The following is a 14,506-nucleotide window of genomic DNA, read 5'->3' as shown; positions in this document are numbered from 1 at the left end:
ACACCAGCAAGGCAGGCAGCCCTCCTCCTGTGTCCCTGTTTGTAACGGCCCCCACTCCCCTGCCCAGGTCCCCTTCCTGGAGGATGCTTTCTGAGGTTGTCTTGCCAGGAAAGGGTAGAGTTCGAAAGTGCAGCGTGTCTCCCCAGCTGGCTGGGCCTGTCCATCCACTTCTCCCTGCATACCTGCCCCGGGCTCTGCTCCGCCCGCAGCCTCTCCTGCCCTTCACTGTCTCCCAGGGCGACCTCACCTCCTCACTGAAGAGTCCCAAACCCTCTCCAGCCCCGAGTCCTAACTGCCGATGGAATCCTCCAGCCCTCTGTGAGGACTTCAGATTTGGTAGCGTGCCCTTGTGCCCGTGAGCATGCCTCCCCGTCCCTGCACCCCAGGCCTGCCCCTCCTGGGTCCCGTCTATGTCATCACTTCAGCCTGGTTGCCCAAGTTAGCAGCCTTGACACCAGCCTTGACCCCTCACGCCTCAGCTGCCCATCCTGCTGGTTCTCCCTCCCAGGGAGGCCCCACTGCACCACCCTCACACAGAGCCCGCTCCTCTCTTGTCTAGAGAACTGCAGGGACCTCCTGCCTCTCGGGTTCACATCTACAGTCCACCCTAATGCTCCTCCTGCCCTTGGAAGTCTTTTCTGACTGGCCCCCACCCCAGTGCCTCTCCCGTCTAGCCTTTAGGGAAAGTCCTACTGACATCTGAGACCCCCAGGCTCTCCAGGGACCACACACCCCATCCCAAGCTACGGCCCCAGAAGCCTGTAGGGCTTCCTGAATGTTCCTGCTACTCTAGCACGTTGGCGTGTTCTCTTGCTGCGCTCTTGGTCAGCTCTGTTCCCTCCCCCATTCTCCTTTCCATCTATCGAACAATCTTTCTAGCCCAATCCGTAAGAATCAACTGTTAGGATAATTCCATAATTCCAACCATGGAATGCAGTGCAGCAACCAGAAGCAACAAACCAAGTGTTCACGCAGCAGAGACATCTTTATAAAATCAACTCGGTTTTAAAAAGTAAGAGGATCGTGATTTGTGGCACAGCACAATTTATGTAAGTTTAAAACACATGCATGTATAAATCAACATCATATATTCCTCTAACATACGTCCAGCTCCCAGGATAAACATACAAATATATCAGAGCGGCTGCTGCTCCCAGGCGCGGGGGAAGGTGGTGAGGGGCCGTCAGTGGGGCTAGAGATGAGCGATGAAGAGGAAACAATAAGACCCCTTATAAGTCAATAACCAAAAAAGAAAAAGACCAAAATCCAATTTAAACCATAGGCCAAGGACATGAATAGTCCACAGAAAGACAAATAGCTTAAAACATATGTGAGGCTCACAACGCCACTCACTATAAAGAAATACCCATTAAAGCTACAACACGATGCCATTTTTTATCTGTCAAATGGGCAAGAAATAAAAGTTGGAAACACACCGAGTTGGCGGCACCAAGGGGAAACAAGCGGTCTCAGAAGTGATAAGCCACACCGGGCCTTCAGAAAGCAGGCAGGCAGCATCCGTCAAGCTCTGAAATACACGTAACTTTCAAACCAATAATTCTATGTTTACGAATCTCTCCTGCTGAAACGCCCCAGGAGGGAGCGAATATGTAGACACAGCCATGCTTAATGCATTCTTGTCTGCCACAGCAAACAAACTTTAAAAATGGGGAAAACAACCTAGAAGCCCATGCAGGACTGCTAGATAAACATGGTACGTCCATTCAATGGGATGGTACACATTTACTGAAAAAGGGTGAAGGACATCTCTATGTCCTGAATCAGAACAATAAATATATGAAGTGAAAAAAAAAGAAAAGAAGGTATAGGGACCAGCCCTGTGGCCAAGTGGTTAAAGTTACACGTGCTCCACTTCGGCAGCCCAGGTTTGCAGGTTCAGATCCTGGGTGTGGACCTGCACTGCTCACCAGCCATGCTGTGGTGGCGACCCACAAACAAAGTAGAGGAAGACTGGCAAAGATGTTAGCTCAGGGCTAATCTTCCTCAAAAACAAAAAAAAGAGGAATATTGGCAATGGATGTTAGCTCAGGGTAAGTTTTCCTCAGCAAAAAAAAAAAAAAAAATAGAGACCTGAGAATTATTACCATTTGTGTAAAAAAAATAGAAAAGAGAAGGTACACATTCATATATGCTTGTTTACAAACAGAATATATCTCTCCGGAAGTATTCTCAAGAAACTGCCTCTGAAGAGGAGAACTGGGGATCAGAGGACAGGAGAGGGAGGGAGATATGTTCTCTCTGACCACCCCCACCCCCACTCTCAGGACAATGGAGCCCTTCTCCCTGCTGACCAACGTCCCTTCATGCAAATCGTCTCTCCCCTTCCCTCCCCTCTCTCCCTCCCCCTTTTCCTCTCTGAGCACTTGTCTCTAAACTGTACCACTTGGTTCTAAATCCTGACTTCACTTCCCAGCTACGTAAAAGCAGGGAACCTTCTTACTCTCTCTGGGCCTCAGTTTTCTCATCCGTGAATGGGATAGCACACACTCACAGACGTGCTGTGAGGATTACTGATGTTTGCACATAACGTGCTCAGAGGAAAGCCTGGCATACAATACACGTCAATTATTATATACTCTCCTGTTTTTCTTTTAAGCCTACTAGTGAGATCACCTAATTAGTTTAAGAATGAAAGATTATTGGAATTTTCCCAGATGGCATTTCAAATGCCAGTCTTTCTCCCCATCTCCAGTTTCCCGAGTTTTTACGGATTTGAAAAGCTCGGGGTCTGCCTCCCACTTTAGCTCTCTTGTATGGCACCACAATGTTCTGACGGATGCTGGGGTGAGTAAGAATAGCCAGTGATACTTCCCCCGCCAAGAGAGGCGCTCTGCATTTCTGGTGATCACCTGTCCCCCTCCACGGTGGAGACCACCAGGCGTGACCCGGAGTTTGCTTGGGAGCATGTAAATCTCCCTGCCACGGCAGCTGGGGGCATCACCTGCTTTCCTTTCTCTGGTCATCAGGCTGAGTCCTGCCCCTGCCTGTTCCCCCAGCAGGTTGAGCATGTGCCTCCTTCATGCCTGGGGCCCTGTGCACTTGCTGTTCCCTCTGTCTGGAATGTTCCACCCTTAGATCGTCACATGACTGTGTCTTATCTAGGCTCGGCCTGTCCTGACCACTCTACTGAACACAGCAGGTCCCATCACCTGCTAACCCCTGGCTTGGCTTGTCGTCATAGCATTTACCCACCATGAGTTAAAAGTGCTGTTACTGTTGTTTATTGTCCATTTCTTCCCACCAGAAAATAAGCGCTGTGAGGGGAAGGACTGTCTTGTTTACTGCTATATCCATGACACCTGGAATACTACCTACAATTTATGGGCCCTCAACAAGTATTTGTTGAATGAATAAACAAATGAACAAGCGACCCAACACAGCACGTTTTCTGGGGAAGCTTAAATCTCTGACTTAGATTTAAGCTTCCCAACAAGAAATATACTCTCAAGATTCCACAGAGGCGCTACCCACCCCATGTCCACTGCTCACTGATCCCCTGTAGGCAGCTCATGAGTCCCTGCTCGCAGTAACAGAGGACATCCTATCCCGTGCCCCCAGAGTTTTAGGGCTGGAAAATGGTACCATTTCCCCCCCCCTCATTTAGAAAGATGCTTGCTACCTTTTCTAGCTCAAGGCCAATTTCTCTTATTTTATTTCACTGTCATGCCCATCATCACCCTGTTCTGTTTTCTTTTTTTTTAACAGCACTTATCACTCTCCGACATACTGTAATCCATCTGCTTACTTGCTTATTCTCTCTCTCCTACAACTCAGATGTAAGCGAGAGCAGTTGAAGTCTCAGTGCCCACATGCCTGATTAGCAGCTAGCACTAGATAAATATTTGTTGAATGAATGAATGACTTTTCTTCATACTCCCCACAGAGAGGAAATATCACATCTGGAAGAAAAGAATCACTCAGTACCATCCGCTGTCTAAACTTGACCTGGGTGTGTTTCTCATGTAGAGGGGCTCATCGACATCCAATTAGTTGCTAATTACATTCAATCATCTCTGAGTCCGGGAAGGGCTAATGGAACCTAGGGGCTAACAGAACCTAATGAGGTTCAACGGCAGATGGAGCCCCCAGATGCCCAGGCCTTCACTTTGATACTGGCCTTCTGACCTCGACATGCAGGCCGTGGACACAGGGGTCGGGGTGAGTGCCTGACCAGAGCAGCAAAATCCATCTCGCAGCCTAGAAAAAGCCAACGAAGAACTCACATTCCCGGTCCGTCGTCCTTCTGAAAGAACAGGCTAGACTCAATCCTAGGGCCAGAAAGGAATCCTAGAGAGGATGTGAGTTTGTCAGCTGAGCAGACACTGTTTACCTTCCCAGGAATCTCGGATGCTTTCTGGCCAGACACACCCAGAAAGGCCAAGCAGGGAGAGGGGCCGGCATCCAAGAGGGTGGGGAAGAGCTGGGTTCTCCTCCATCCCATCCTGCAGCCAGCCTGCCAGGCCGGCCAGCTCCCATCAAGCAGGAACCCGCAGGGAGGAGGGCCCAGCCTGGCCATGGGCGTCAGGAGCCACTGAGGCACAGGGCAATGGGAGATAAGGAGTGAAGCCCTCTGTGTCGCCCAGTTCCAACACTGGATGGCTTTAAGCGCTGTCCCTGCTTTCCAGTGGGGCTTGGAGCCCAGATCCACCCGGCCTGGCTGGAGGAGCCTGTGGAGCCAGCTCACCCCAGACCGGGCTGACTCTCCCAGTGGGGCACAGCCGAGCGTCCCCTTGCTGTCCCAGTTCCCGCCGCCCGATAAGACTGAATTCCCAGGCACTCCACTCGCTCTCCACACTCCTGCAGCCTCTTCCCGGCTCACGCCCCCTTGCCCTCAGCATCCAGACCCCACAGCCCCCGCGCGCATGCCACGGGCTCAGCGCGCCCTGTGCACAGCACGCAGTCCCCGTCGAGGGCGGCGGCGGGGGCGCCCCCAGCCCGGCCCCTCCCACGTGCCCTTACCCATTTCCCGCTGGGCTCCTGCTGCGGCCTCCCGCCGGCCCGGGCGCCCCATGGCGCGGTGCCCAGGCGCGGGCCGGGCCGGCGAGGGCTGCGGGGCGGCGGCTGCGCGGGGGCCGGCCCGTCCAGCGCGGGCGCTCGCAGGAGGGACTGGGTTTCCGGGAGGGAGGGCGGCGGGCGGCGGCCGCGGGCCCGGCGGCGCGGGGCGGGGCGGGGCGGGCTGGGGGCGAAGCCGTCCGACTGGTCTGACCGCGCGGCGGGGGCTGGGCCGCTGGCAGGGCGGGCGCCTCCTGCACACCCGCGCCGCCGCCGCCCTGCCCTCTTGCAGCCGAGCCGCCGGCCCTCCAGACCCCGCTGGTTTATTTCCCCAGCGCAGAAACCGGAAACTGAGGCTAGACCCAGCTATGTGCACGTTTTGAGAAGGGTCATAATTTGGAGTCCCTACAAACCCATTATTTGCTATTTATCTCATGAGCACAAGAAAAAGATTGCATTATTTGAGTTCAGAATTTCCGCTGTCTGCGTGTCGACTTACGGTGAACTTTCGACAGCTGGTTTGGGAATTGGCGGCATGGTGGCAAATAGTTGTGTTTTGAAATTTGAACACAGTTTAGCAGACACATCCCAGACATAGCTTGGCAATGGCAAAAAACTCTTATTTTTCAATATCCCACTTGATGGAACTCTCTGGTTTCTATTTCTGTAACTATGTAAGGCACCATATGTGAAAAATGTGAATTAAGTGATGCCAAATTTCTAAAATATCCAGTAAGAGTTCAGCTTCCTTAGAGATTGACAACCTGGAGAATTCCATCTCTTTATCTGATGCTGCCTAAAATGGAGCTGACCAGGCCCTCTGCAAACAAGAGCTACAGCTAATATTTCTTGTTAACTATGTGCCAGGCACTAAGCTCTCTATCAATCTTAACACGTTTAATCCTCACAAAAAACCTGTGAGGTAGGAAGCTTTCCATATAATGAGGAAACTGAGGCACAGAGAGGTTAAGTAACCTGACCAAGGCTACACAGTCAGTCAGGACCCAGAAGCCGTGCTTTACATGACCATACAACACTTCTGCTTTGTCTTCTTTAGATGGGGCCCTAATGCTAGGTGAGCAACCCTGTAACTTATTAATGGCACTGACTAGGCACTATGGGATAGAAGCTTGAACTAAATACTCCAAAAGTTTGCAGCCTATCAGGGGAGCTAAGTGGTTTTTTGTGATGTAAACTGGTGCTGGGCCCGGTAGGCGGGGGTAGGAGGGGTGCTGCCTGAGGGAAAGACTCTGGGGAAGGAGGGAGCCACAAAGAGGAGAGGCCCAACATCTGCATACAAACTCCCCCCAAATCCTTGGCCGACTCTTGAATGAACACGCACGGGGCAAGGATCCAACTAACCCAAAGGAAAACAACCGCTGAACAGAGATTCGAGCAGCTCATTGCCTGCTGCTGGGGATTTGGAGTTCCAATCCTGCCATCTTGGGGGGCTTGGTGAACACTTTGGACTCTCCATTGAAACCCAGAATGGCCACACTTAAGGGGTAAAGGGTATATCCCAGGATAAATGATTTCCCCTAGGATTAGGGACAAAACCAAAAGAAATCCATCCAAAGTCTAAAACCAAACCTCTGAAAAAGCAAGGTGAACGCCTAGTCATTTAACATCCTTCCAGAACAAAATTTGACGCTCTTCAGAGGCAAATAAGAGAATCCAGAGTGTCTACACTGTATCATTCACAATGTCCACTGAACAACAAACAAATGTTTAAACATTCAAAGAAACAAAAAATGTGCCATAGTCAAGAGAGAAAACAACCGGTCAATTAAAATAGACCCACTAAAAGGAAAAAACTTTCAAATTAAAGCAAAATTGTTTTCCTCTACACTCTCGAGTCTTCTGACACTAAATGTATAGGTTTTCTCCTGCTATTAAGTAATTTTCCAACTCTCCAGACACCAACTGAGTGTCCTACAATGGAATTATGATACCACCCAGAGTTAGCACAGACACCACAAGGTAAGGGCTCAGTCCCACAAGACTGCCCCACACTTCAGATGCCAACCTGTACTTCTGACCTACAGCCTATAAATCGAGGGCTCCCGGGACCCCTTCCTCAGGTGTGATAATTTGCTAGAACAGCTCACAGAACTGAGGAATGTGCTTTACTTACTATTACTAGTTTATTAGAAAGGTTATAACTCAGGAACAACCAAGTGAAAGAGATGCATAAGGCAAGGATAGAGAAGGGGTGTGGAGCTTCCATAACATCTCCGGGCACACAACCCTCCTGGTACGTGGATGCCTTCACAAACCAGAAGCTCACCAAACCCTGTTGTTTAGGGTTTTTATGGAGGTTCCATTATGTAGGCATGATTGATTAAGTCATTGGCCATTGGTGATTGAACTCAGTCTCCAGCCCCTCCCCCCTCCCCAGAGAGGGACTGAAAGTTCCAACTGTGTCACATGATTGGTTCCCCTGGCAACCAGCACCCATCTCTAGGAGCTTTCCAAAAGGCCCCCTTTACATAAACTCAAATGTTGTTGAAATGGGCTGGTTATGAATAACAAAAGACGTTCCTTTCACCTTTAAGGCTACAGAGCTATTTCAGGAACTAGAGACAAAAAAAACAAATATTATAGCAAAAGATGCTCCTATGACCGCTATCATTCAGGAAATTACAAGGATTTTTTAGGAGCTGTGTCAGGAACCGGGTGCAAAGACCAAATATATACTTCTTCTATCACAATATCACACCTACGGACAAATAAGATGATGGAATCAGAGGATAAGGAATTAAAAATGAAAACTATGATAAAGATGTTAAAGAACCTACAGCAAAATATGGGTATGGGGGAAGAAATAGGGAATTTCAGCAGAAATATGATCACCATTATTTTTAAAATAAACACCCAAATGAAGTATAAATAAATCTGCTCCAGGGAGGGGAGCATCTCTCTCTTTATTACCTAGAATGAAGAGACACCTCAGTCTTTCCCTGCCAGAGGAGAAATGGACAAGGTTGTCAGCTTCCCTTATATAAGATCAGGGCCTCCCAATCCTGGGGTTCCTCTGCTATAACGTGGCCCACTGTCTGTGCAGGCAGCATCCGTCCCTCATCATGTCGCCCTGTGGTAATTGGTGTAGAGGAAGCTATGTAACAATGTTACTCTGCTATTGCTATGAGTCATGGACTATTTCTTATCTTCTGCCAGTACCTATGAAAACCGTGACAGGCTAACTCACTGGCGTGCAAGCAGAGTAAAATCAAATCTCAGATCTCTTCACAGTTCCTGACTTAACAAAGATAAAGAAAAAAAGCTTATAAGGAACCAGGGGAAAAATACACATTGCATACAGGGATCTAATGATAGGAATGATGGCTAACTTCTCATCAGAAACATGGTAGGCCAGAACACAATGGAACATCAATTTAAAGTGCTAAAGAAAAAACAGCTATCAACCTACGGTTCTGTATCCTATTAAAAATGTATTTTAACTAGAAAGCCAAATAAAGATGTTTTCAAGTAAACAAAATCTGAGACATTTTGCTGCCAACAGACACAGACTACAAGAAAAGTGAAGAAATTCTTCAGGATGAAGGAAGTGTTACAAGATAAAAACTAGAGGGCCCTGAGGCCTAATGGTTAAGTTCGGTGTGCTCCACTTCAGCAGCCCAGGTTCAGTTCCTAGGCACAGACCTACACCACTCATCAGCAGCCGTGCTGTGGCAGTGACCCACATACAAAATAGAGGAAGATTGGCACAGATATTAGCTCAGGGGCAAAAAGGAAAAGGAGGAAGATTGGCAACAGATGTTAGCTCAGGGCAAATCTTCCTCAGCAGAAAAAAAAAAGATGAAAATTAGAATCTACAGAAAGAAACAAAGAGAACTGGAAATGATAAATATATGGGTAAATATAAAAAGATTATTTTCTTTCTTGTATTACAGTCATGCCCCACTTAATGAGGGGGCTATGTTCTGAGAAATGTGTTGTTAGGTGATTTCGATGGTGTGAGAAAATCAGAGAGTGTACTTGCACAAACCTAGATGGTCTAGCCTACTACACACCTAGGTTATATGGTACTAATTTGTGGGACCACTGTCTTATATGCGATCCATCATTGATTGACAAGATGTTATGCAGCACATGACTGTAAATGATTCAGAAGTCAACTGACAATTTAAATAAAAACATTAATGTATCAGGGGACTTATAACACATGTAGAAGTGAGGTATTATGACAAGAAAAGCACAAAGCACAGGAGAGAAATGTTGTGAGGTTCTTCTATGTGAAGATTTATAATATTAACTCAGAGTGATAGCCAGTATAGGATATAAAAATAATTACTAGAAAAAAAAGAAGTCAGGAAAGTAAGAAAAAAATAAACAAAAAACAGAGGGGACACATATAAAACAAATAGCAAGATTGAAAAATTATCAAATAATTACAGTAAACACTCTTACTAAAAGGCACAGCTTGTCAAAATGGCTAAGAAATGAAGACCCAACTACACGTTTAGAAGAAACACACTTTAAATATAAAAACACAGAGGGGTTGAAAGTAAAAGGATCGAAAAAAATATCCTATGTAAACACCAAACCTGAGAACACTTGGTGTGGTTATATTAATTTTGGACAAAGTAGACTTCAATACAAGGAGTATTCCTGAAATAAAAAGTGCCATTTTATAACGATAAAAGGATCAACTCATCAAGAAGACAATCCTAAACTTTTATGAATCTAACAACAGAACTTCCAGAAACATCAAGCAAAAATTGACAGAACCAATGGGAGAAATATAAAATCCACAATCATAGTTGAAAGTTTTAACACTCCTCTCTCAGTAATTAATAAAAATACATACAAAATCAATACATACATACATACAAAATCAATAAGGGTATAGAAGACTTAAACATTATCATTCATCTTTTTTTTTTCCTTTGAGGAAGATTAGCCCTGAGCTAACATCCGTGGCCAATCCTCCTATTTTTGCTGAGGAAGATTGGCCCTGAGTTAACATCTGTGCCCATCTTCCTCTATTTTTTATATGTGGGACGCCTGCCACAGCATGGCTTGATAAGCGGTGTTTAGTCTATGCCCAGGATCCAAACCGGTGAACCCCGGGTCGCCGAAGTGTAATGTGCCAATTTAACTGTTAGGCCACCTGGCCAGCCCCCAATCACTTGTCTTTACCAAACTGACATTATAGAATATTATACCACCAACAGTGGAATACATGTCCTTTCAAGGGCACATGGAACATTAACCAAGACTGACTATATAGACTGACTATAAGACAATCTCTAGATTTCAATGGGTTGAAATCATATAGATCATATCTTCTCAATCACAGTGGAATTAAATTAGGAATCAACAATAGTATCTTATCTAGAAGATGCCCAAATATTTGGAAATGAACCAATATACTTCTAAATAACCCATGGGTCAAAGAAGAAATCAGAGGGAAAATTAGGAAATGCTTCAAACTGAAATGGCATAAAGATAGATTAAGTAGATCAAAGTAACAAAATTCAAGTGTCCAAATATAGATCCACACATTCATGGTCAATTGGCATCTATTTGACAAAGGTATCAAAGTAATTCAACGGAGAGAGGAAAGTCTTTCTACAAATGATTCTGGAACACGTAGAAATCTGCACGGTAAAAAATGACATATTTCTCTATAAAGAAATTTTTCAACTGAGTGACAAAGAGACAAGTAAAAAAAGGGCAAAGAATCTGAATAGACATTACTCCAAATAAGATACACAAATGACCAATAAGCATATGAAAAGCTGCTCAACATCATTAGCTATCAGAGAAATGCAAATCAAAACCACAATAAGATACTACTTCACACCCATGAGGCTGGCTGTAATAAAAAAAATAATAGCGAGGATGGTGTGGGTATAGAGAAATTGGAATCCTCATGCACTGTGGGTGGGATTATAAAATGATCTAGCAGCTTTGGAAAACAGTTTGGCAGCTCCTCAAAGGTTAAACCCAGAAATACCACAAGACCTAGCAATCACACTTTTGGGGTATATACCCAAGAGAAGTGACAATACATGTCCACATGAAAATTTGTACATGAATGTTCATAGGAGCCTTTTTCACGATAGCCCAAAGTGGAAACAACCCAAATGTCTGTTAACTGATGAATGAATAAATAAAATGTAGTATATCCAAACAATGGAATATTATTCATATCATACTGATATATGATACTATGATATGGATTAACTTTGAAAACATGCTAAGTGAAAGAACTCAGTGACAAAAGACCTCATAGTGCATGACTCCATTTAAATAAAATGTCTGGAATAGGCAAATCTATAGAGACGGAAAGTAAATTACAGGTTGCCTAGGACTGGAGAAAAGGAGTAATGGGGAGTGACTGCTAAAAGATATAGGCTTTCTTTTGGGGGTGATGAAATTGATTGTAGTGATGGTTGCATGACTCTACGAACATGCTTGTATTAGTCAAGGTTCTCCAGAGAAATAGAACCAAGAGGGTATCTACAGATAGACATGAGGAGATTTTTTTTTATAGGAATTGGCTCATGATCTGCCATCTGGTCCTTCAAGAAAGCCAGTAGCGTAAGTTCCAAAGGCCTGAGAACCAGCAGAGCCGATGTCCATGGGCAGGAAAAGATGGATGTCCCAGGTCAAGCAGAGAGAGCAAATTAGCCCTTCCTCAGCCTTTTCGTTCTATTCGGGCCCTCAGTGGATTGGATCACGTCCACGGGCGTTGGCGAGAACCATCTTCTTCACTTAGTCTACTGATTCAAGTGCTCATCTCTTCCAGAGACGCCTTCATAGACACACCCCAAAATAACGCTTTCCCAGCCATCTTAGCCCAGTCAAGTTGACACATAAAATTAATCATCATAATACTAAAAACCATTGGATTGTGCACTTTAAATAGGTGAATTGTATGGCATGTGAAATCTCAATAAAGCTGTTACCAAAGAAAAAAAGAAGACCTTTGTACCTTACCTCACATCACACATAAAGATTAACTCAAAATGGATCGTGGACCTAAATATAAAAACTAAAACTATAAAATATCTGGAAGAAAACAAGAGGAAGTCTTTGTAACTTTGTAACTTTGAGAGAGGCAAAGTTTTCTTACAGCTTGATAAAAAGAATGGATAAATCGAATTTTGTTAAAAAGTTTTAAAATTCTGTTCATCAAAATACCCAGTTAGGAAAAAGAATAGACAATCCCCAGATTGGAAGAAAATATTCGCAAGACATATGTCTGACAAAAGAATCATATCCAGGTTATATTCAACTGTTACAAATCGATAATAAAAAGACAAACCACTCAACTAAATTAATGGCCAAAAGACTTTACAATAAAAGGTAAACAAATGGCCAATAAGCACATAAAAAGATGCTCAAATCATTAGCGCAAAATAAAACTACAAGATACCACATCACCCCCACAAGAATGGCTAAAATTTAAACACTGATAATACCAAACGTTGGCAAAGAAATGGAGCAACTGTTGTCCCCCAACTTTGCTGATGTAAAATGGTGCAAACACTTTGGAAAGCAATTTGACAGTTTCTTGTAAAATTACGCATGCACCCACCATTTAACCCAGACGTGCCTCTCCTGACTATTTACCCAAGAGAACTGAAAATGAAAGTCCACGAGAAAACTTGTACACAAAAATTTTACAGTGCTTTATTTATCATATACAAAAACTGGAAATAACTCCAGAAGTCCATGGATAAACAGTTGTGATTTATTCATGAATTGGAACACTACTCAGCAACAGAAAGAAACAACCTACTAATTTCTCACAACAACGTGGATGAATCTCAAAAACATTATATTGAAAGGAAGACGCCAAATAAAAGAAAGTATGTCCTGTATGATCCCATGTATAGGAAGTTGTAAGGAGGGCACAACTAATTTATGGGGATAGAAATCAGAACAGTGTTACCTGTTGGGTCGGGAGAAATGATTAGAAAGAGACATACAAGAATTTCCAGGAGTTATGGAAACGTTCTGCACTCACGGACTGAACATTTAAAAGTTGTGCATGATATCATTTGTAAATTATACCTCAATAAAAGGTGCTAATCAAATTCTTTTACCTTGTAGCTTAAAATCCTTTAATGGTTCTTGATCGCTCAGAACCTAAACTCCCTCCCACACCTTACAAGGCCATGACTGGTCTGCCCTCTCTATATGGACGTGATCTAGATAACCAAACCAATTTATATTAAGAGAAAGAAAAAAAATGTCACCTGATTTTAATGCTACAGGTTTCATCTGAAACCATCTGGGGGGAAGGTTATAATTTACAATTATGATAAATATAATTTTATTCTACGGCTCCTGCGTTAACTGGGGAAAGGGGGTTGAGGAGCGTGGTGGGGATGGCGACAGGAAGTAAAGCAGTTCCACAGACCTGTGTTGAGAGGCTCCTAGGGAAAATTCCTTCTTCCAGAGACGGCACGGAGGAGGAGAAACACCCAGCTCCGAGGCAGAGGGAAGTCAGAGCTCCGACTAACCCTTGGTCCCAACCTCATTCAAACTTGGTGTGGATGGTTGAACGGCAAACTGCCATTTCAGAGCAGCAAGCAATTTTGTCACAAGAAAGATGAGCACTTGGAAAGGCCTTCGGGGCAGGAGATCCTTTTTTCTGGGCAAAGAATGGGGACCTTTGATGATGCATTTGCAAAGCAAAACCTCCCTCCAAAAAGGAGGGGGCTGGCCCAGTGGCGCAGCGGTTAAGTGGGCACATTCCGCTTGGGTGACCCGGGGTTTGCCGGTTCGGATCCCGGGTGCTGTGCCATGTTGTGGTAGGCGTCCCACACAGAAAGTAGAGGAAGATGGGCACGGATGTGAGCTCAGGGCCAGTCTTCCTCAGAAAAAAGAGGAGGATTGGCAGCAGTTAGCTCAGGGCTAATCTTCCTCAAAAAAAAAAAAAAATTAAAAAAAACAAAAACAAAAAGGAGGTGCTAGGGAGTTGTCCTGTGGACCATGTGAAGAGAGACAAGGAGCTGCATCTCTGAACACAACTTCCTTATGTTTCTTTTCTAAATCAGGATTGGACTTAGCTGTGCCTGCAAAATGTTGCCTCTTCTTGGGAATATGTGTCTTGTTGAAACAAATGATCACAGACCAAGTTTTTCACTAGGGACGTGAGGGCAGCCTTGAGTGCTATTTGGGGACACAAATGCCACCTAGTGGTACAAGAGCTGGGGCAACAGATGCTCTTTCCTTCTCTTGCAACCCACCTGGGCGCCTTGAGAACTGCAGGCTCTGGGATTTTCTGGAGAGATTGCCTACGGTGCAGACATTGACAAAGCAGAAGGAGAGGAAGGAAGTGCTGGAAGATTTGGGGTGAAGGTTCTGACAGACGAGAGTGAGGTACCCTCACTGGGTCATCCCAGAAATACTGGGTGGGGGTGTCTTCACATCAGGGGGCAGTGAGGGGCTTAAGGGGAAGCTGGATCAGGACGAGGAGCCTCAGATGGTGTGATCTGCTTTGCTTCTGCAG

The 14,506-nt window shown here is 45.1% G+C and overlaps 1 protein-coding gene across 3 annotated transcripts in view; it reads right to left on the bottom strand.

Moving 5' to 3' along the window:
* The window catches only part of PSD4 (pleckstrin and Sec7 domain containing 4), a 43,798-nt gene extending 29,790 nt beyond the window's left edge, over positions 1–14,008 (bottom strand). The window contains exon 1 of one of the 3 annotated variants that reach the window (XM_070573644.1): positions 13,412–14,008. The gene's annotated coding sequence lies outside the window, so the exon portion shown is untranslated. Of the gene's footprint in view, positions 1–4,244; positions 4,304–4,980; positions 5,231–13,411 lie in introns of those variants that run through there. The other 2 variants (XM_070573647.1, XM_070573646.1) reach the window with 2 other exon arrangements.
* Positions 14,009–14,506: the final 498 nt, after the last annotated feature.

This window comes from Equus przewalskii, chromosome 14, assembly GCF_037783145.1.
Source record: "Equus przewalskii isolate Varuska chromosome 14, EquPr2, whole genome shotgun sequence".
NCBI classification, from domain to species: domain Eukaryota; kingdom Metazoa; phylum Chordata; class Mammalia; order Perissodactyla; family Equidae; genus Equus; species Equus przewalskii.
This window is presented reverse-complemented; position numbering and strand designations above follow the sequence as displayed.